Genomic DNA, 24,327 nt, shown 5'->3' on the forward strand with positions numbered 1-24,327 from the left:
TCCAGCCGCATCCAAGTCAAGATTTAATTTCTTGAAAGCCCAATATGCCTTATGTTCGAGCTCCACAGGAAAATGACACCCCTTACCATAAACCAATTGAAATGGTGATATTCCTAATGGAGTCTTATATACTGTTCTATACGCCCAAACAGCTTCATCAAGCTTCAAAGACCAATCTTTCCTCTATGCACACACAAATTTCTTTAAAATACGCTTGATTACTCTGTTAGACACCTCAACTTGACCATTTGTCTGAGGATGATAAGCCGTAGCAATGCGATGATTCACATTATATCGTTGCATCATAGCAGTGAACTTGCGATTGCAACAATGCGACCTCTTATCACTGATTATGGCTCTTGGAGTTCCAAACCTTGTGAATATCTGTTTATGAAGAAAATTAAGCACCACTTTCGTATCGTTCGTTGGCAACACCTAAGCTTCAACCCATTTTGACACATAATCAACCGCCAACAAGATGAGACAAATGGCCCCATGAAGTCAATTCCCCAAACATCGAAGACCCCAACCTTGAGAAGCATATTAAGAGGCATCGCATCCCTCTTAGACATATTACCCACACGTTGACATCGATCACATTTCAAAACGAACTGGTGAGCATCTTTAAACAAGGTTGACCAAAAGAAACCTGCTTGCAGAATACGAGCTGCTGTCTTTTCTCCACCATAATGTTCTCCATAAGCCGTTGAGTGGCAATCTTGCAAGATCCCGCCCCGTTTCGCTGTAAGGAATACATCTTCTGATGATTTGGTCAGAACCTTGTCGAAAAAGAAATGGCTCATCCCACTTATACCATTTCACTTCATGCAGAAAATTCTTCCTTTGAGCATAAGATAAGTTGGGAGGCATGATATTACTCACAAGGTAGTTTACAATGTCTACAAACCATGGTTCTTCTTCTTGCACTCCAAACAGCTGCTCGTTGGGAAAAGACTCATTTATCAATGTCTTTTTTAATGAAGTAGCATTAGGGTTCTCTAGACGCGAGAGATGATCAGCGACTTGATTTTCAGTCCCCTTTCTATCCTTGATCTCTAGTTCAAATTCTTGAAGCAAAAGAACCCATCTAATCAATCTATGCTTCGAGTCCTTCTTTGAGACGAGATAACGAATTGCAGCGTGATCAGTGAAAACTGTCACCTTAGTCCCAAGTAGATAAGATCGAAATTTCTCAAAACCGTAGATAATAGCCAAAAGTTCTTTCTCCGTAGTAGTATAATTCAGTTGAGCACCATTTACGGTCTTGCTAGCGTAGTAGACCACATGAAATAAGTTGTTCTTCCTCTGCCCAAGAATTGCTCCAACTGCATAGTCACTTGCATCGCACATCATCTCAAGAGGTTTATTCCAATCAGGTGCAGTTAAGACAGGTGCCGTGATTAAACTCTTCTTTAATATATCAAAAGATACAAGGCACTCGTCATCAAACTTGAAAGGAACATCTTTCTTTAGCAAACTGCACAATGACTTCAAAATCTTAGAGAAGTCTTTGATGAAACGCCTATAGAAACCCGCATGGCCGAGAAAACTGTGAATTCCCTTAACAGAAATAGGTGGAGGAAGATTCTCAACGATCCCCACCTTGGCTTTGTCCACCTCAAGACCCTTACTAGAAACCTTGTGCCCGAGAATAATGCCCTGTCGCACCATAAAGTGACATTTCTCCCAATTGAGAACCAGATTGGTCTTAACACACCTCTTGAGAACATGTCCAAGATTTTGCAAGCATTCATCAAAAGAATCGCCAAATACAGAGAAATCGTCCATGAACACCTCCATATTCTGGCCAATCATATCGAAAAATATGGCCATCATACATTTCTGAAATGTGGCTGATGCTCCACACAGACCAAAAGAAACTCGTCTGAGGGCGAAAGTACCAAATGGACAAGAGAAGGTATTCTTCTCCTGATCTTCTAGAGCGATACAAATCTGATTGTAACCCGAATAGCCATCCAGAAGATAGTCCTACTCATGACCAGCCAATCTATCAAGCATCTGGTCAATGAAGGGCAAAGGGAAGTGATCCTTCCTCGTGGCCTTGTTCAGCTTCCTGTAGTCCATGCAAACTCTCCACCCCGTGACTATTCATGTAAGAATAAGCTCATTCTTCTCATTTGCTATCACAGTAATTCCACTATTCTTTGGCACACATTGAACTGGGAACACCCATGAACTGTCAGAAATATGATAGATGATCCCTGCATCTAGCCATTTAAGAATTTCCTTCTTCACTACTTCCTTCATGATCGGATTAAGTCTTCTTTGCTGCTCGACCGTAGGCTTGCTACCTTCCTCTAGTAGAATTTTATGCATGCAATAAGAATAGGTGATTCCCTTGATATCTGCTATAGTCCAACCAATTGCCGATTTGAACTCTCTCAGAATCTTTAGAAGCTTTTCCTCGTCACTACCTGAAAGGTCAGATGCAATAATAACAGGCAAAGTAGATGCATCACCTAAAAACGCATACCTCAAATGCTCAAGTAAAGGCTTAAGCTCAAGAGTGGGAGCTTCCTCAATAGATGGCTTGAGGCGTTTAGGAGCTTTGTTCAATTTCTCAATTCCAAGAGATTCAAAAGGCATATCAATCTTCCTCTTCCAGGGAGAAGCATTCAAATATCATAATCGTTCTTCACCTTCGTCATCTTCACTATCTGAATTTCCCAATAAGGCTTTTTCTAAGGCATCGGACCTTAGCAATTGATCAAGTTATGAAGTAACCACATAATTGATCAACTCCACCTTTAAGCACTCCTCATTTTCCGTAGAAAATTTTATAGCATTAAATACATTAAAAGTTACATCCTGATCCAGCACTCGCATTGTGAGCTCACCCTTCTACACATCTATCAAGGTTCAGCCAGTCGCCAATAAAGGTCTTCCCACAATTATGGGAATCTTCTTATCCTCCTCGAAATCAAGAATGACAAAATCAGTAGAGAAGATGAGTTTATCAACCTTGACCAAGACATCCTCCAAAATACCTCACGGATATGTAATAGAAAGGTCGGCCAATTGTAAAGTCATATAAGTTGGTTTTGGATAAGGTAAGTCCAACTGCTTGAAGATTGACAAAGGCATCAGATTGATGCTAGCTCCCAAGTCACATAAGCATCTGTCAAAAGACACTTTTCCAATAGTACACAGAATAGTGAAGCTTCCTGGATCTTTAAGCTTCGAAGGCTACTTCTGTTGCAGCACAACACTGCATTCCTCCGTGAGAGTGACTGTTTCTAAATCATCTTGCTTCACTTTTTGAGAGAGAATACCTTTCATAAACTTTGCGTAACTAGGCATCTGCTCAAGAGCTTTAGCGAAAGGTATGTTGATATAAAGTTTCTTGAACACCTCCAGAAACTTCTCAAATTGCTTGTCCAACTTTTTTTCTGCAGCCGCTAAGGAAAAGGCGGTGGAGGATAAATCTATTTCTCCCCTGTATTACCCTCAGGAGGAGTGTTCTCAACAGTAGTCTTCCTTGGTTCCACTTCTACTTCCTGCTGCTCTACTTCTTTCTCATCCCCAGCTTCTTCAGTCAACACTTGAGTTTGTTTGAGATTCGCAACCTTTCCAGACCTCAAAGTGATTGCCTTTACCTGCTCCTTAGCTTCCCTCTTTCCTGGCACTTCAGTGTCACTAGGTAGTGTACCGGGCTGACGATTTAGCAAGGCATTCGCAATTTTCCCAATTTAATTTTCCAAGGTCTTGATAGAAACAGCTTGACTCTTGTACATAAGCTTCAACTCCTCTAGTTCAGATTTTTCATTAGCTTGTTGCAGTTGGAGTTGCTGTCTTGGTGCATATTGTGGTTGCTGAAAACCAGGTGGATTGTACTGCTTAGCTGGATACTGCTAATAAGGTTTTTGAACCGCATTCTGAGCGTTATTCCAACTGAAATTAGGATGATTACGGTTGTTGGGATGATAAGTGGCTGGCACAGGCTGCTGTGCACGCTGAAAGTTGCTCATGAATTCAGCTAATTCATGAGAAATTGCGCATTGATCAGTCTCATGGGCACCAACACAAAGCTCACAGACACTAGCAATTTGATTAACCCCATAATTAGCCAAAACGTCCACCTTCATCGTCAAAGTTTTAAGTTGGGCAGCTATAGCAGTTGCTGCATCCAACTCCAGAATTCCTGCTACTTTTCCCCGAGTCAGTCTCTGGGAAGGATTCTGGTACTCATTAGCAGCCATCATTTCAATCAATTCATAATCTTCATCGTAGCCCTTAGCCCACAAGGCTCCTCCTGATGCCGCATCGAGCATGAGTCTAAAAGTAGCACCCAATCCATTATAGAAATAGTTTATAATCATCCAATCAGGCATGCCATGGTGTGGGCACTTCCTTAGCATCTCCTTATATCGATCCCGAGCCTCACACAGAGATTCTCCAGTTTGCTGAGCAAACCGAGTAACTTATCATCCTTATATGATTCGTAGGTAATTTTAACCATCTTACTTGCCCTGTGTAATCAAGATAGATAACTTGTGCTTAAATCGTTATGTTGTAAAATTCTATAGACATATAGGGCCTCAATATAATTGGTGTTTATTCAACTTCTTTCTCTTTTGTGGATGTCTGGTAGTATGGTACTCGTGCAACGAAAGTTGGCGTTTATTAGTTTCGTGTTGTCTGATTAGTGTCATCACCATTGCATGCTAAGGTTAAGGACAATAAGGCTATTGAATGAAGTATTTAATGAATTTAGAATTCCATGTTTGTCATATATATTAATTAAGTCAATATTAACCTCGTAGTTATAATTATTAGTTTAATTCTTTGTATAAACAACCTCAATTTGTTATCGTCTTAGCATTGAATAATAACCATACATTGTTGCTTAAGTGCATGAATTAATTAGTTAACCAATACAGTCTCTGTGGGAATGAACTAGAAAAGATTCTATACTACTTGCGAACTTGTATACTTGCATGTAATATTAGCGCGTGTTTAGCGAATAACAAGTTTTTGGCGCCGCTGCCAGGGACTGCAGTGTTAATTTATAGTTTATGTGCTTTCCATCAGTCGTCGTTAAAGTTCATTGACTCGGACATTGTTACTTATCTGTTTCCTTATCTTATTTCAGGTACTCTAGCGAGGGTCTATGCATACGCGTTCGCGTACTCGTAAGAGAACACTGGATAAAGCCGAGGAAGAAGTTGTGGTGGTTCGAAGGGAAGTTTTCAAGGAAGAAAAGAAGGTAGAAGAAGAAGAAAAAGTTGAAGAGCTAGCTTTAGTAGAGATGGGTGATCAAGCAGAAAATCTGAAGGCTTTGATGGACTATTCTCAGCCTAAGATTAATGACATTCAATCAAGCATCATCAGACCAACCATTAGGGCTAACACTTTCGAGATCAAGTTAAGCACGATTCAGATGATACAGAACTCAGTTCAGTTTGGGGGTTCTCCTACTGAAGACCCCAACATGCACATAAGGGATTTCATCGAGATCTGTGACACTTTCAAATTCAATGATGTAATTGAAGATGCTATCAAGCTGCGACTTTTCCCATTCTCTCTGAGGGACAAAGCTAAGTTCTGGTTACATTCTCTACCAGCAGGGTCTATCACCACTTGGGAAGATCTTGCCCAAAAGTTTCTCACTAAATTCTTCCCTATGGCAAAGACTGCTGCAATCAGGAATGCTCTTACTCAGTTTGCTCAGCAAACTGGGGAATCTCTGTGTGAGGGTTGGGATCGATATAAGGAGATGCTAAGGAAGTGCCCACACCATGGCATACCTGATTGGAAGATTATTAACTGCTTCTACAATGGACTGGGTGCTAATTCTAGACCCATGCTTGATGCAACATCAGGAGGAGCCTTGTGGGTTAAGAGCTACGATGAAGCTTATGAACTTATTGAACTGATGGATGCTAATGAGTACCAGAATCCTTCCCAGAGACTGACTCAGGGGAAAGTCGCAGGAATTCTGGAGTTGGACGCAGCAACTGCTATCGCTGCCCAACTTAAGGCTTTGACAATGAATGTGGACACTTTGGCTAATTATGGAGTTAATCAAATCACTAGTGTCTGTGAGCTTTGTGCTGGTGCCCATGAGACTGATCAGTGCGCAATTTCTAGTGAATCAGCTCAATTTATGAGCAACTTCCAGCGATCACAGCAACCAGTGCCAGCCACCTATCATCCCAACAGCCGCAATCATCCTAATTTAAGTTGGAGCAATGCTCAGAATGTGGTTCAACAGCCTTATCAACAATATCCAGCTAAGCAGTACAACCCCCTGGTTTTTAGCAACCGCAATATGCACCTAGACAGCAAATCCAGCTGCAATAAGCCAATGAAAAATATGAATTAGAGGAGTTGAAGCTTAAGTGCAAGAGTCAAGCTGTTTCTATAAAGACCTTGGAAAATCAAATTGGGCAAATTACCAACGCCTTGCTAAATCATCAGCCTGATACACTACCTAGTGACACTGAAGTGCCAGGAAAGAGGGAAGCTAAGGAGTAGATAAAGGTAATCACTTTAAGGTCTGGAAAGGTTGCGAATCCCGAACAAACTCAAGAGTTGACTGAAGAAGTTGGGGCTGAGAAAGAAGTAGAGCAGCAGGATGAAGAAGTGGAACCAAGGAAGACTACTGTTGAGCACACTCCGCCTGAGGGTAATACAGGGGAGAAACAGATCTATCCTTCACTGCCTTTTCCTAAGCGGCTGCAGAAGAAAAAACTGGACAAGCAATTTGAGAAGTTTCTGGAGGTGTTCAAGAAACTTCATATCAACATACCTTTTACTGAGGCTCTTGAGCAGATGCCTAGTTATGCAAAGTTTATGAAAGGTATTATTTCTCGGAAAGTGAAGCTAGATGATTTAGATACTGTCACTCTTACGGAGGATTGTAGTGCTGTGCTGTAACAGAAATTACATCCGAAGCTTAAGGATCCTGAAATCTTCACTATTCTATGTACTATTGGAAAGGTGTCTTTTGACAGATGCTTATGTGATTTGGGAGCTAGCATCAATCTGATGCCTTTGTCAATCTTCAAGTAGTTGGACTTACCTGATCCCAAACCGACTTATATGACCTTGCAGTTGGCCGACCGTTCTATTACATATCCGCGAGGTATTGTGGAGGATGTCTTGGTCAAGGTTGATAAACTCATCTTCCCTGCTAATTTCATAATTCTTGATTTTGAGGAGGATAAGAAGATTCCCATAATCTTGGGGAGACCTTTCTTGGCGACTGGCCGAACCTTGATAGATGTGCAAAAGGGTGAGCTCACAATGCGAGTTCTAGATCGGGATGTTACTTTTAATGTGTTCAATGCTATGAAATTTCATACTGATAATGAGGAATGCTTAAAAGTGGAGTTGGTCAATTCGGTGGTTATATCGGAAATTGATCAATTGCTAAGGTTTGCTGCCTTAGAAAAAGCCTTGTTGGGGAATTCAGATAGTGAAGATGACGAAGGTGAAGAACAATTGAAATATTTGAATGTTTCTCCCTGGAAAAGGAAGATTTATATGCCTTTTGAATCTCTTGGAATAGAGGAATTGAATAAGGCTCCTAAACGCCTCAAGCCATCTATTGAGGAAGCTCCCACTCTTGAGCTTAAGCCTTTACCTGAGCATTTGAGGTATGCATTTTTAGGCGATACATCTACTCTGCCTGTTATTATTGCATCTGACCTTTCAGGTAGTGATGTAGGGAAAACTTTTGAGGATTCTGAGAGAGTTCAAATCAATAATTGGATGGACTATAACAGATATCAAGGGAATCAAGCCTTCTTACTGCATGCATAAAATTATGCTAGAGGAAGGTAGCAAGCCTACGGTCGAACAAAAAAGAAGACTTAATCCAATCATGAAGGAAATGGTGAAGAAGGAAATTCTTAAGTGGCTAGATGCAGGGATCATCTACCCTATATCTGACATTTCATGGGTAAGCCCGGTTCAATGTGTGCCAAAGAAATGTGGTATTACTATGGTAGCTAATGAGAAGAATGAGCTTATTCCTACTAGAACAGTCACGGGGTTGAGAGTTTGCATGGACTATATGAAGCTGAATAAAGCCACTAGAAAGGATCACTTCCCTTTGCCCTTCATTGATCAGATGCTTGACAGGTTGGCCGGTCATGAGTATTATTGTCTTCTGGATGGCTTTTGAGGTTACAATCAGATTTGTATCGCTCTAGAAGATCAGGAGAAAACTACCTTCACTTGTCCATTTGGTACTTTCGCCTTCAGACGAGTTTCTTTTGGTATGTGTGGTGCGCCAGCCACATTTCAGAGATGTACGATGACCATCTTTTCTGACATGATTGGCCAGAATGTGGAAGTGTTCATGGACGACTTCTCAGTCTTTGGCGATTCTTTTGATGAATGCTTGCAAAATCTTGGACATGTTCTCAAAAGCTGTGTTGAGACCAGTCTGGTTCTCAATTGGGAGAAATGTCACTTTATGGTGTGTCAGGGCATTATTCTCGAGCACAAAGTTTCTAGTATGGGTCTTGAGGTGGATAAGGATAAGGTGGGGGTCATTGAGAATCTTCCTCCACCTAATTATGTTAAGGGAATTCGCAGTTTTCTTTGACATGCGGGTTTTTACAGGCGTTTCATCAAAGACTTCTCTAAGATTTCGAAGCCATTGTGCAGTCTGTTAGAGAAAGATGTTCCTTTCAATTTTGATGATGAGTGCCTTGCAGCTTTTGAGACATTAAAGAAGAGTTTAATAACGGCACCGATCATAACTGCACCTGATTGAAATGAACCTTTTGAGATGATGTGCGATGCAAGTGACTATGCAGTTGGAGCAGTTCTTCGGCAGGGGAAGAACAACATATTTCATATGGTCTACTATGCTAGTAAGACCTTAAATGGTGCTCAACTGAATTATACTACTACGGAGAAAGAACTTTTGGCTATTATCTATGGTTTTGAGAAATTTTGATCTTATCTACTTGGGACTAAGGTGACAGTTTTCACTGATCACGCTGCAATTCGATATCTCATCTCAAAGAAGGACTTGAAGCCTAGATTGATTAGATGGGTTCTTTTGCTTCAAGAATTTGAACTAGAGATCAAGGACAGAAAGGGAACGGAAAATCAAGTCGTTGATCATCTCTCGCGTTTAGAGAATCCTAATGCTACTTCATTGGATAAGACATTGATAAATGAATCTTTTCCTGACGAGCAGCTGTTTGGAGTGCAAGAAGAAGAACCGTGGTTTGCAGACATTGTGAACTACCTTGTGAGTAATATCATGCCTCCCGACTTATCTTATGCTCAAAAGAAGAAGTTTCTACATGAAGTGAAGTGGTATATGTGGGATGAGCCATTTCTTTTTCGACAAGGTGCTGACAAAATCATCAGGAGATGTATTCCTTACAGTGAAACCGGGGGGGGGTGATCTTGCGAGATTGCCACTGAACGGCTTATGGGGGACATTATGGTGGAGAAAAGACAGCGACTCGTGTTCTTCAAGCAGGGTTCTTTTGGCCAACCTTGTTTAAAGATGCTCATCAGTTCATTTTTAAATATGATCGATGTCAATGTGTGGGTAATATGTCCAAAAGGGATGAGATTCCTCTTAATGTGCTTCTCGAGGTTGAGGTCTTCGATGTTTGGGGAATTGACTTCATGGGGCCATTTGTCTCATCGTGTAACAATCAATATATCTTGTTAGCGGTTGATTACGTGTCAAAATGGGTTGAAGTTAAGGCATTGCCAACGAACGATGCAAAAGTGGTGCTTAATTTTCTTCAGTAGCAGATATTCACAAGGTTTGGAACTCCAAGAGTCATAATCAGTGATGAGGGGTCGTATTTTTGCAATCGCAAGTTCACTGCTATGATGAAAAGGTATAATGTGAATCATCGCATTGCTACGGCTTATCATCCTCAGAAAAATGGTCAAGCTGAGTATCTAACAGAGAGATCAAGCGCATTTTAGAGAAAGTGGTGTGTCCATCGAGGAAATATTGGTCTTTGAAGCTTGATGAAGCTATTTGGGCGTATAGAATAACATATAAGACTCCATTGGGAATGTTTCCGTTTCAGTTGGTTTATGGTAAGGGGTGTCATTTGCCTGTGGAGCTCGAGCATAAACCAAATTGGGCTTTGAAGAAATTAAATCTTGACTTGGATGCGGCTAGAAAGAAGAGGATGCTTCAATTGAATGAACTCGACGAATTTTAACTTCAAGCTTATGAGAACAACAAAATGTACAAGGAAAAAGTCAAGAGGTGGCATGATAGGGGTCTAGTGCTCAAATCATTTGTGTCGGGATAACAAGTTCTTTTGTTCAACTCTCATCTCCATCTTTTTCCTGGAAAATTGAGGTCAAGATGGTCAGGGCCCTTCATAATCAAAATTGTGTTTCCACATGGAGCGGTGGAAATTTTTGAGAATGATCCGGGCCAAGAATTCAAGGTAAATGGTCAGAGGTTGAAGCATTACTATGGTGACACGGCAAACCGCGAGGTGGTTAGTGCCGTTTTATTGTCCATTTGATCTCAAAATTCTACGTCGAGCTAGCGACGTAAAAGAAGCGCTTCTTGGGAGGAAACTCAAGTATGTTGTACATTAGTAGGTAGAAGAAGCAAGAAGAAAGGAGAAAAACACAAAAAAATCAGAAAAAGAAAAAAATTCAGGGCCAACTACGGAAGTTGGGCGCTCCCGCACCGTTTTTCCAGTAACCAAGCGCACCCACGCTAATCAAGCGCGCGGCCGCACCGTTGTTCCAGTAACCAAGCGCGGTCGCGTCTGATTTCCAGAGAGTGAGCACGCCCACTCTGTCCCAGCGCGCGGCCACGCCTGGTCTTGTTCGAAAAAAAATTATTTCAGCAGTTTATAAGGTAAAATCGGGACTTTTACTCCAAAGTCAATTCCAACCCGATTTTAACTCTTCCACATCCCATAATTCCCTCTCCTAATTAATTCCATTATTCCCACGATTCCCACAATCAATTCCCACTTCTATTCTTTATAGAATTCACACCTCTCCACCTAGAAATACATACACTTATACACAACTTTTCCACCACATCACAAACTCTCAAACACAAATTCCCTCTAAACACTTAAGCTTTTATTCTCTCTTCTGTAATCCCGATGGCACCCAAAGAACACAAGTTGGCAGCAGCACCATCGATTCTTCATCTGCAGGTTGTGTGAGGCTTAGGTTTTCTACTCCTGAGGCTGAGGAAGAGTACACGAGGCTTCTCTCGAAGCCTATTGCTAAGGAGCGGGGGTTTCTGCCATCAGGGAAGGATGGTAAGCTATCGGAGATGATTCTCGAGATGGTTGGGTACTTTTCTATGAGGCTCCCGCTACTGTGCCCATGAGTGTTGTGCGAGAGTTCTATACGAACGCCAAGGCGGAGAAGAATGGTTTCACGGTGGTGAGGGGGAGGACTGTAGAGTACAGTGCTGATGCTATTAGGACGGTGATTGAGCAGCCAGCGAGGAAGGTGGGTCAGGACACTTGGAACGATAAGACTCCGGAGGACTTTGATTTGGATCTCATCATTGCTACTCTCTGTGTGCCGGATACTCATTGGAAGTTCAAGAGGGGCACTACTGATTACTCCACATTCCCTGCTTCGTGCATGAACAGGTTTACAAGGAGGTATCAAGCAAGTAGAGCAGCTTGGAGAGCTCATTTAAGAGAGGAGGCTGGACCGTTAGGATCACAGCAGCAGGAGGCAGCAGGAGTAGAGATGGGAGCTGGTTTGAGTTCGACGCAGTATAGGCATCTCATGAGGAGGATGGATGCTATGCACGACATTCATAGTCGGTTTGCGCACGATCTCACCCAGGCACTTGGGACAGCTTTTAGAGCCACCGGAGTTAACATCCAGTGGCCAGTATTTGGTGAGGATTCCGTGTATCCGCCTCCGGACACGCCTGACACTCCACCCATTGAGGGTGAGTATTCTGATTCACAGTAGGTATGCCTGATTCCTTACTATTACCTTCACTGAGGACAGTGAATATTTTAAGTTTGGGGGTAGTAGTTGAAGGAATATAGTTTTATGTGAGTCTCATATAGTTGCATATTTCATGATAGTTTAGTTCATATAGTTGCATATTTTTCCATGATTTTTTTTATTTTTATTTATGGTAGTTTTATGATATTTGGTTCATATAGTTTCATGCATTTGCATTATAACATGATCCTTTAGATAATTTTCCAATTAATTAGTGATATTGATGTGAGTGTAGAGATGTCGCACTAAACCATAAATGGCCTACAGCAACACCAAGAAAATGTTACAACAAGCCCAAAAAAGTGTTATCACATCCAGAAAAAGGCCTAAGGTAACATAAAAATTAAGTTGCTTTTTTTCGAGTTACCTTTGGCCCCTAAGGTAACATCCCTTTTGGCCTGGTGTAACATTGACATTTGTGTTACAATAGCAGTCAAATGTAACATCAAACTGTGTCTATAGTATCACACTATGTATGTTACCTTTGCACTTAGAATTTGTTAAAAAAATGGGGCCCCATGGGTGGGTTCCACAGGGAGCCCCAATTTAAGTACCTAATGTAACATACTTTTTTTAAAAAATTTGATAGGATTGGTTTGTAAATTGAACATACCATAAAACCTGTATTTCATACAAGTCAATAAATTAAACAATCCAAACCAAACTTCAAATAAAGTTTTAAAAACCCCCATCAAATACTATTACATTCAAAACTTCAAAATCTACCAACTACAACCATCATAAGTCTACAATCTAAGGAAATCACAACAAAATGAACTAATTAAACCAACTAATTTACATCCAAAACTTGACCCTACCCTTCAGAAGCCCACTCCCTACTAGTAGGGAACATGGAACAATTGACTCACAAAACTTAGCTAATATTCACTCCAACGACATATGTTCAGATATCAACTCATTTGGCTGGTGAAGTGATAATAAACTTTCTTGACACCTGCTTGGATGTGTTTCCCAGCACGAGGGCCATCCACTAACACACGTTCCCTACAATTCACATAATCCAATTAGTACATATATATTAACTTCCAGGAATAATCATAGTATTAATTAACTTTCACAAAATGACACCAACACTCCAGAGATCTGTCTGCGTTTAGACTTCAAGGTTATTGGAGGTTAATAAACCGAAAAATAAATTGTTGAGTTGGTAAAAATATTCGAGTTCAAGTTACTATATGTATTTGTATATATGTATTTGTATATGACTTTATTGTCTTTAGTTAGAAGTTGGTGAAATTAATAACAAATTTGACCATATTTGGTTAGAAGTTGGTGAAATTAATAACAAATTTGAAGAACTATAAATTCATTACAACACCCCTGCCCCCTTTTGCCACTCACTCACATTAAGGTTTAGTGGTATCTCCTTCGCTTCCTTTACAGAATAAGAGGGAAGGGTGTTTAATTAGCAAAAAAACATTAAGAATAAACCCACCATATTGTTTTAGAAGTTGATTATAGTCCAGCAAAATTTGCACATTTGAGGATTCACCCCTTACGTGATTGTCAGAAGTTAGAAACCAATTTTTCTTCTCAGTTGCTAGTTTCCTGCAATTTATTGGGTGTTCCTTACCCTCTGGAATTAACTCGTAATAAAGACTGTACAACCCAGTACAAAAATTGATACAAAAAAGACAAGGGAAAATGAGAGTATGATACAAAATGTCTCGAGTAGTAGTGTTCAATCAGTTAGTGTGGTGACATCCTACAACACATATAAAAATACTACTATAGCTTTAACATATGTTCTATTTACAACTAATTTTGTTGATTAACCAATTGACAGGAAGGTCCAGAGGAAACGAAGAGGAGAGTTTAGGTTAAAATCATCAATCTGGAATAAACATACAATATATTAATGTGTGCAAATTAAAGTAATTACAAATAAATTAGCAAGAAGTAATTAGACATAATCACAAAGAGAAATGACAATGACTCTCCAGAAAGTAAACGTATTTAAATAACTGGACCACATGTTACTTCTTCTGTGACAAAATATTGGAAAAACACCACAGGGAGTATACAACTTACAAATAATTAGGCAAAAATTAACCAGAACATCTAAAACTCAAAATGTACGACATGCAAGGTCTTAAACGTGGAAGCTGTGTAAAGATCCATCTTGCACATTAAAATTTATCAAAATAGACGTACTAATACTGGCCCAAGAATTAATGGCGAAGGAAAAGTGATTTACCAAAAACAAGTTCGGTAGTTAGAATCCTTTTACTCCGTATACCATCTATCACCATGGGAACATAACAACCTTCTGTATTAGATAACAATTCACGAAATCTTTTCTGGTTATTCGCCTCCAATTCATAGTCACATTCACGAGATAATTCTTCTTTAGCCACCTGCACAGATATTTTAGCATAGTACTGTAAAAGAGGCACTAATACAACCAATACCAGTGAAATGATGGATAATTCCATACAGGAGTCGGAAATGTCCAGGCAATGAAATTAAGATCTTGTTAAACCTAAAAAGTTTTTTTAATATAATTGATGTAATAAAAGAGTACAAAACATGTATAATCGAACTGCAAATGGAATACTGAATATGTTTATTTGAAGTGCAAAACGAATACACGATATGGTAAAACATTGGATTCTTTCTCAGAGTTATACTCCCGCTTTTCCTTGAATAGATTACAAACATATTTCTACTCAAGCCACAATGAGATTAACCTATCTTGATGAATAAGACAGGGGACTATCTGAGATCAACTCACAGTTTTATATAAAAACAGGATTTGTCGGGCCTATTTCAGAATCTAGATTCAAAAAGACCAACTAAATTTACAGTTGTTATTGTGAAGGTCAAAATGTAGACACAAGGAAGGTAATCAGGACTTGTATATACACGTAAAATTGAAAGGATTTGCTATATATAAGGAGAAAAAAGATGACACGGCTGACTATAACAAGATTGATCGTAAAACATATTATAATGTACACATCACTTACTTTTATAGCACTGTCAATGTACATTTGTTCTGGAAGCAAATTTGTGTAATCTAAAATCAGTTTCACATTATCGATGTCACTATCAATGTTATCCGCAACGCCAGGATACTGGATTTTCATAGCAACGTCCAAGCCATCCTTCGTGACAACATGATGTACCTAAAATATATTTTAATTACAAATAAAAAGAACAAAATATATTAATACTTGGCAGCAATGTTAATTGAAATAAAAGAAAAAATGAAATAATGTGAAAACTCTACATCACCTATCTTATACTTGTAGCAGCTAATGGTTCATAATCAAAGCTTGTCAATTTAGACGACCATTCAGGCCCCAATTCAGCTTCTTTTAAAAACATTTCTTCCTCTACTCCTAAACTCGAAATTAATAGTACTCTGTACGATTAAAATAGATGATAACTGGAATAACTTACATTTGAAACAAAACAAGGAGATAAGTACCTAATTAAGTACCTTTTATCATTATTTCTTCACTTTCTGCTCTTCCATAGCCAAAACCGAACAAGGGGCAAAGCTTTCTGGATCTTTAATTCTATTGATAGTAAGATAATCGATAAGTTTTTATCTCCGGACAACTATACATGAAAACTAATAAATACATGTAGAAAAGGTTAAAAACACTTCGTTAAACCCAAACAAAAATTTACCACAAAACTTATCTAACCTGAGGTTGAAGAATGCCAATCTCAATCCCACCATCTATTCCATCTCCGCGCCCAAGACTACCCTCTCAATCTCGTAACCTCCTATCTCCCCACAATCCCACCCTCTCAAAACGACATCGTAGAAGAAGACCCATTTAAACAAACCGAGTTCATAACCGCTTTCTCCACCTGGTCACTCAAACCCCACCCGATTTTTACCTTTGACAGAAAAACCGTCAAATACCCGAAGAGAAGTAGTACCTTAAAGTAGAAGCCCAAATCTAATTTGATCCCAATTTAGCGCCTGAACAAAGAGAAAAAACAAAATTAGTACTGGAATCCTATTCAAACATAAAAACCCTAGTTCTGTTTTAAACTCGAATCGATTCAAGCAGTATTCGTATTCATAGATCTGTAAAATTTGAGCTCTTAATCAAAATTTTTGCTTTAATTTACCGTTTAATTAAAAGAGAGCTAAGAGAGGGGGTAAGAGCTGCGAGAGAGAACAACCAAGACAAAGAGATTTAGAGAAGGTAGGGAGAGAGATGTTTCCAGAGAGAGAAACATTGATTTTCCTGAATTTTTAACCCGCATTTGCCAAAATTTGAAAGCCTCTTTTAGCCCGCACGAACCCAACTAAAAATTGCTAATTTCATTTTATTTTTAGTTTCTAATAAAAATTTTAAGCATGAATAGTATTCAAATGTTTTTTAATTAAAAAATATCAATGACTTATTACAGTTTATAGAATTAAACAAAATATTTAGTTTAGCTAATTTTAAAATAACATATAATTTGTAATATTTTTGTTTTAAAAATTGTTTAAATAATAATATAAAACTTATAAGTACTTTAGTAATTAAAATAAATATAGAATTATTCAATTATTCCATAGAACTTATATTTTAATAATACATCTTTATTATATTATCAAACTTCATTAATTTTGAAGTTAAATAATTATATACATATACATATATAATTATCTATAAAATGTTATTTTTTATCCATTAATACCCTATTGTAACATAAGTTTCCACATGTTACTGTATGTAACACTTTGTAGCTATAGTAACATGTTCTAGAGGCTATGGTAACATCAAATTTACTAGGTTGCGTTAGGCTAAGATGGGTATAGCTAAGGTAACATAATATTGTAACACTCGTGATCAAACCATTGCGATAGGCCATCTATGGCGTAGTGTCGTATTTAGTAATGTTGAGTCTTATTGGATTGATTTGCATGCTAGAGACACTTGTATTTCACTAAGTCTTATAGGTTGCTAGAGTGCTAGATCATGATCATGGTTTGTTTGTTTGTCGAGGTTAATCGCTTGTTTATATTTGGAATTTAGGATATTCTCTTAATAATAAAAGACATGGATATTTAAAAATTGGAGAAAATTAGATTTCATTGCTAGTTGTGTGGCTAGGTGTCAATCGCTAGGTGTCAAATGGCTAGTAGCCGGCTCACATTTATATGAGTAGTCTAGGGTTGAATGAGATGTAGCGCAGCACTCTCATTCAGAAATTAGTTAAAAAAGAAAAAAAAGAAAAAAAGGAGAAAAAGAAAGAATAAGTGTTTTGTATAATTGATCATGAGTGGGCTCTTTAGTACTCGAGTTATTAAGTTCTTAGGGGACTTTGTGCTTAGTGACCTAAGGCTTTTATAGTCTGGGATTCGCTAACCTAACGCTCGCTACATGGGTACTATTGTATAAGTCTTTTGTGGACCTCATTCATTGCACGATCAAATAATACTTGTGTTATTGTGAATAAAAGCACAAATCCATGTTAAGCTCCGATATAAGAATTGAAGTGTTATAAGTTATTTTGAGTCTAGCTTTTATTCTATTTATAAGCTTGCGATTGTTTTGATAAGTAGTGAATCATGATTGTCGATCTAGTTGCGATAGTACATTTATAAGCATTTGCACACACGCACGTCTCTGGTTTGTAGGTTGATCTGTGAGATTTGATTGATCTTTATGCGAATAATTGTATTTGCTGAGATGTTGCTTGTTGATTGGTTTAGTTATTCTATGGGGATCGTTGCATTCATATTAGTTGCATTCATGCATTTTTATTTCTTGTTCTTTGAGTCTGTTTATGCTTGAGGACAAGCATTTATTCAAGTTTGGGGGTATGTTGAGTGGCATTTATGACACTTTATAATGCTTTAATAAGCTTTGAATTGATGCGTTTGTACTCAGGTTGTTAAGTGCTTTAACGTGTTTTCTGGTGTTTTTGCATTTCAGGCATTAATCTGTGAATCAGGTGAATTAGCATTGTTTTAGTGCTAATATAGTGTCTTGGTGGTGTTGGAATAAAAGCTCGCGAAGTGCGGCTCGAGGCTGCAAGAAAAGGAAAAAGAATAGAAATCATTTTTGGCAGAAGCCCAGCGCGCCCACGCTGATCAAGCGCGCGGCCGCGCCAGAACTTCAGAGAGCCAGGAGAAGACGACAAGAGACTTATAGCACGAATCAACAAAGGCGAACACGATCTAGTTTATTCTTGTGAATCTTTGTTTTTAGTTGTAATTTTGGATGCTCGTTTCTTGTCTTGTTGAACCTATACTCTTGTGTTATACTCTCTTATTTATCCGTTATAAAGACTACGTTTGTTATATCAGGTTTTCATCGAAACCCACGTTGATGATGAGTCCGATTATGGGCTAATCGTTATCGTGGGGTTCTAGCGGATTTATTTATCGATTTCTTTAGTTAAATTGTTTCGATGCCTTAATATGTGGTGATTGTATGATATCCTAGTATTGGTTGTGCGTATTCGTCTTATGAGCGTCGCGAACTTATAAGGTAGTGTGTAAGTTCTTAATGAAGCAAAAGTGAATTTAAGGATTTAGAACTTGCCATGCTAGCATAGGTTCATGTATTTGTTATGCATGATTCGTAGGTAATTTTAACCATCTTACTTGCCTTGTGTAGTCAAGATAGATAAGTTGTGCTTAAACCGTTATGTTGTCAAACTTTATAGACATATAGGGTCTCAATTTAATTGGTGTCTATTCAGCTTCTATCTCTTTTGTGGATGTCTAGTAGTATGGTACTCGTGCAACGAAAGTTAGAGTTTATCAGTTTCGTGTTGTCTGATTAGTGTCATCACCATTGCATGTAAAGGTTAAGGACAATAAGGCTATTGAAAGAAGTTAGAATCCCATGTTTGTCATATATATTAATTCAGTCAATATTAACCTCGTAGTTATAATTATCAGTTTAATTCTTAGTATAAACAACCTCAATTTGTTATCGTCTTAGCATTGAATAATAACCATACATTGTTGCTTAAGTGCGTGAATTAATTAGTTAACCAATACGGTCTCTGTGGGAATGAACTAGAAAAGATTCTATACTACTTGCGAACTCGTATACTTGCGTGTAATATTAGCGCGTGTTTAGCGACTAACACAGTCCCCGGCAGCGGCGCCAAAAACTTGTTAGTCTCTTAACACGCGCTAATAATACACGCAAGTATACGCGTTCGCAAGTAGTATAAGATATAAATCAGATTCGTTCCCATATAGACTAGTTGGTTAACTAATTAATTTATGCACTTAAGCAACAATGTATGGTTATTATTCAATGCTAAGACGATAACAAATTGAGGTTCATTATAACTAAGAATTAAACTAACAATTATAAGTAAGTGAATAAGATTGATTGAATTAATATATATGACAAACATGAGATTCTAACTTCATTAAATACTTCATTCAACAACCTTTTCATTCTTAACCTTAGCATGTAATGGTGATGACACTAATCAGATAACATGAAATTGATAAACGCCAACTTTCGTTGCACGAATACCATACTACCAGACATCCACAAAAGAGATAGAAGCTGAATATACACCAATTATATTGAGACCCTATATGTCTATAGAATTTGACAACATAACGGTTTAAGCACAAGTTATCTATCTTAATTACATAGGGCAAGTAAGATGGTTAAAATTATCCACGAATCATGCATAATAAATACATGAACCTATGTTAGCATGACAAGTTCTAAATCCTTAAATTCACTTTCGCTTTATTAAGAATTAACACACTATCTTATAAGTTCGTGACGCTCATAAGACGAATACGCACAACAAATACTAGGTTATCATACAATCACCACACACTAAGGCATCAAATAAATTAACTAAAGAAATCCATAAATAAATCCTCTAGAACCCCACAATAACGATTAGCCCATAATCAGACTCATCATCAACGTAGGTTTCGATGAAAGCATGGTATAATAAATGTAGTCTTTATAACAAATAATCAAACAAAGTTAACACAAGAGTATAGGTTCAACAAAATAAGAAACGAGCATCCAAGATTACAACTCAAAACAAAGATTCACAAGAATAAACTAGATCGTCATTGTCTTCGTTGAATTGTGCTATAGGTCTCTTGCCGTCTTCTCCTTAGCTCTGATATGTCTATGACTTGATATCTTATGAAAAATGACCTAAAGTTGTTTATATAACAGCCCCATGCAATGTAAAAGTCTTTCTCTCAAAAGCCAAGTAGAAACAGGATTCTTCTATCCCGACACAGGGCGGCCACGCGCTTCATTAGCGCGAGCGCGCTGGCTCTCTGATGTTTGGGCGCGGCCGCGCGCTTGATCAACACGGGCGCGTTGGGCTTCTGCCAAAATTTTGTCTTCTTTTTTTTTTCTTGCAGATTTGAGCCAGACTTCGCGAGCTTTATTCTTTGGACACCATCCTAACACCATATTAGCATCAAATCAATGCTAATTCACCTGATTCTCAGACTAATACCTGAAATATAAAAACACTAGAGAACACATTAAAACACCAATAACTTGAGTACAAATACACCAATTCAAAGCTTAATTGAGCATTATAAAATGTCATAAATGCCACTCAACACCTTTATATAAGTATATTGATTGATTGATTTTTAACGAAACTCGTTACTCCCTCGGTCCTCCATGTCTTTAGGTTGGGGGACGTGGTCTCAACACACATTTTAAAACTCATGTAAAGTATATTTTTCTAAATTATTTTAAATATTTTTTCTTCAAAATAAAAATATGATGTTTATATTTTTATACAAAAAAGTTTAAAAATAAATAAATGTGAAGCCATATATTATAATAGTTTTAAAATGTGTGGCACGCATTAGAAAAAATCTATAAAGAATTGAGTGGAACAGAGGGAGTATATGTTAGTTTTGTATTAGATATTGATATTAAACAAGTGCAAGCTAACTGACAATCCTTCTGTTCGTCCTATTTGTTATCAAAATGGATGGGCACGAAGACCAATGTAGAGAATAAAATTTTATGGATAATCAATTAACTACATAAAGTAAAGAGAAAAAGGACGGTGATTAACATATTGAGGGAAGCTATATTGCTAATACCCGTCTTACTAAAAAATTGATTACATTATAATTCCTCCACTTTATGGACATAAAACTATATCCAAATAATTACATAACTTTTGTACAAAAATGGTTGGTCTCTAGATACACTTTACAAAAGTTTCATTCTATAAAAGTTTGGTATTTTCATCTTTATAAAGCTTTATATGCAGTTAATATGGCATTTGATTTTACACTTCCAAATTTAAATGTCCTTGCAAAGTAAAGGAGATTGAAAAATTCAGAAAGAAATAAATTACTCATTTGTTCTATAAACTACTGCAACAACAAACTCAAACGTGGAGCATTCAACAAACTCAACTTTGATCAAGGTGTGAGTAGAACAACATTATCAAAAATTTGAAAAGTTGTGCATAAAGCAACCAAAAAAGGTAAACTTCCTAATATGGATAGAAAGTATAAGGATGGACATGAAGGATATGTTTTGGATTTGGAAAAGGTAAAGATGGGTTCCTCTGCATCTCAGATGCAATATTAGAACATTAGCACATCAATTAAATGCAAGTAAATTCACCATGCACGAATTTGTTCAAAAAGGAAACATTAAATCAAATTTAAATGCATTGAAACCTTTACAAGCTGTTAAAATAAGAAGATATCGTACAAACCTATATTGGTAAATCGGGGGGGGGGGGGAGGGGGAAATATCTTTAATTTCCCAGTTGGATCATTGAACTTCTTGATTTCTGCGATTTCGACAACCTCATTGAACTTCTTGATTTTTGCATTTTCAACAACCTCATTGAACTGTAATTTTTTAGGTTTCAACCTCGTCTCTTCCATTTCATAACTTAGGTCTTCACTATATCGGAGTATCTTCAACAACATCAAATTCGAAGGTGAGATTCGCAGGGGAAACTGAAGAAGGAGATAAAGAAAGAGTAATTTCATAATTAAAGTCGACGGTAGGTGCTGAATCGTTAATAATTTGCGACTCCATTAAAGTTTGAATAAAAAAAGAGGATAGATTTAGTAATTGGGGAAGATGGGAGAGTTTAGAGGAGAGAGAGTAAAGTAGACAAGGGAGACTAAATTAGATGAATTTAATTATTAGTGTAATGAAATTGATCAGGATAATTAGATAGGTAATTAGGTGAGGTACAAATAATAAAATGATAATGTAGAAACTTTATATAATATATAAAATTTGCTATTTTGGGTAATGTAAACGATTAAGAGGGACACCTCAAAAAGTAAAGTGTAAATAATTGGGTGGGACAGATGGAGTATTTCTTTTTCTTTTTTTAGTAATTAACTTTTGAACACTAGTAATTTCTTTTAATTTTTTTATATTATCCATACTGGATTAGTTCCCTGGAAGATACCCAGTTATTTTAAAATCACTATTGTTAAATATTTTACATTTTTAGTATTAAAAATGGATATATTAATAATTATAATTTGTTCAATTTTAAGTAAGTAGTACTACTAAGTATATATAATTTATTTTTAGTGTAAAATAGATAAATGGATAGTTATACATTGCTTAATTTTAAATAGTGATGGTCACTTGGTATATATATATATGTATAAGGTAAAATTTAATTTTGATAGGTATTTATCAAATTTTTTGAGAAAATGTTACAAATCGAAAAAGAAGGAAAAGAGAGATTAGTTGGATGAATCAAAAAAGTGTTATTAATATTATCATGTCAACAAAATTAATATTACATCTAGATTAATTGAAAAATTAACAAATGTTCTCTTTTAAGAAGAGAGTGACACTTGGCATAGTTTTTCTTTATTTTAATATAGCGTAGATAGTTTGGACATATGGGCATGGTTCTAAAAATCAAAAAAATCGCCGATTAATCAGCCTTATAATTGTTAATTACAGAGTTACCGATCCGATAAGGCAAAATCGACGGGATAAACGTTTTCCAGTCAACTTGGTCAAAATCGTCGGAAATCGGTTAGTGCTGGTAGAAATCAGAGATATTTTACAGATAAAAAAATGAATTAGAAGAGCGGAAAAGGAGAAAATTGAAAAAGAAGAACAAATATGAACGAACCATGAAAAAGGGTTGTTGAAGACGATGTAACCTACATCCCAAAATCACTTTTCTTTACTGAGGAAATGGTGCACACAACCTGTTAGTTATTGACTGCAACACAGGGGGGGGGTAAATGTGTTTCTTTTGATTTTTAGCCTTTTTAAACAGTTTGGATATTAGGTGAACAAAACAGTTTCTAACTTGCAGAGATATTGTGTTAGCAGAAATAAAACAACAAGCACAATATTTCAAAACTCACTTAATTTGTATTAATTAAGTTTGTCTTGCTACAAATTCCGTGTTCTTAAAAATATAAGAACTCAGCTTCTTTCTTGAGAGAATACAAGAAAATGTGAATCTATTTGTTACTTCCAAACTAAGGACCAGTGTATGCTTTATACAATAGGAGCACGGGTTTACAAAACTTGCACTAAAATGTACTAAACTCTTTTATAAAGCAACCTTTTGCTATTTTCATTTCTATCTTAGAAAATCTATGCAGAATCTTGAAGGTTTGTGACCATCCTTTGTCTAGTTAATCTTGACCCTTGATCTTGTATTCTCCCAGCTACTTTGTAAACTTTTCAATCTAGTTGATAGATCGTTTATTGACTGATAATCTTGAATCCTGAATTATTTGCATTCTGTATTTGAGAGGCATATCGAGATCTCGAGTTTGTTCTATAGAGAAGTGACATCTCGATAAGTAAAATGACTAATTGAGATCTCTGAGTTCTCTATAGGTATAATTGACTTGTCGAGGTCTGTTGATCTCTGCATGATAAACGACTTGTCGAGATGTTTGAGATATTTACATGTAGAATTGACTTGTCGAGGTCTATGAGATCTCTATATACATTTTGACTTGTCGATATCTCTGAGATCTCTAATGAGAAATTGACTTACCGATATCTCCAATCTTCACATCTTCATTTGACTTGTCGATATATCTGAGTTCTCTACATGCAGAAATGACTTGTCGATATCTCCAATCTTCATTTAACTTGTCAATATCTCTGAGACTTCTCTATAGGCCATTTTGGACTTCTCGATAAGTCATTATGGACTTCTCGAATGACTTATCGATATTTCTTGATCTGTGACTTGTCGATATCTTGACTTAAAAACATGTTCAATCAAATAGTTTTATTCAACTCCAAGTTTTTTCACTTTTCTCTGAGACATGATCATGGCTTGATTTTCTTCTAGAGTTTATTTCTTAGCTTGAATCTGTTTACAAAAAAATACTTCAGTCTAATATTATAACCTTTTTACAGACTC

General features: G+C 37.1%; 2 non-coding genes across 2 annotated transcripts; one reads left to right on the plus strand and one right to left on the minus strand.

The window, feature by feature from the left end:
• Positions 1 to 4,350: 4,350 nt before the first annotated feature.
• LOC141722128 (small nucleolar RNA R71) lies at positions 4,351 to 4,452 on the plus strand. The gene has a single exon (XR_012575157.1). It is a non-coding gene; the product is annotated as a small nucleolar RNA R71 (small nucleolar RNA).
• Positions 4,453 to 5,659: 1,207 nt separating this feature from the next.
• On the minus strand, positions 5,660 to 5,766 carry LOC141723020 (small nucleolar RNA R71). Its single transcript, XR_012576014.1, has one exon. It is a non-coding gene; the product is annotated as a small nucleolar RNA R71 (small nucleolar RNA).
• Positions 5,767 to 24,327: the final 18,561 nt, after the last annotated feature.

Source organism: Apium graveolens, chromosome 4, assembly GCF_009905375.1.
Source record: "Apium graveolens cultivar Ventura chromosome 4, ASM990537v1, whole genome shotgun sequence".
NCBI classification, from domain to species: Eukaryota; Viridiplantae; Streptophyta; class Magnoliopsida; order Apiales; family Apiaceae; genus Apium; species Apium graveolens.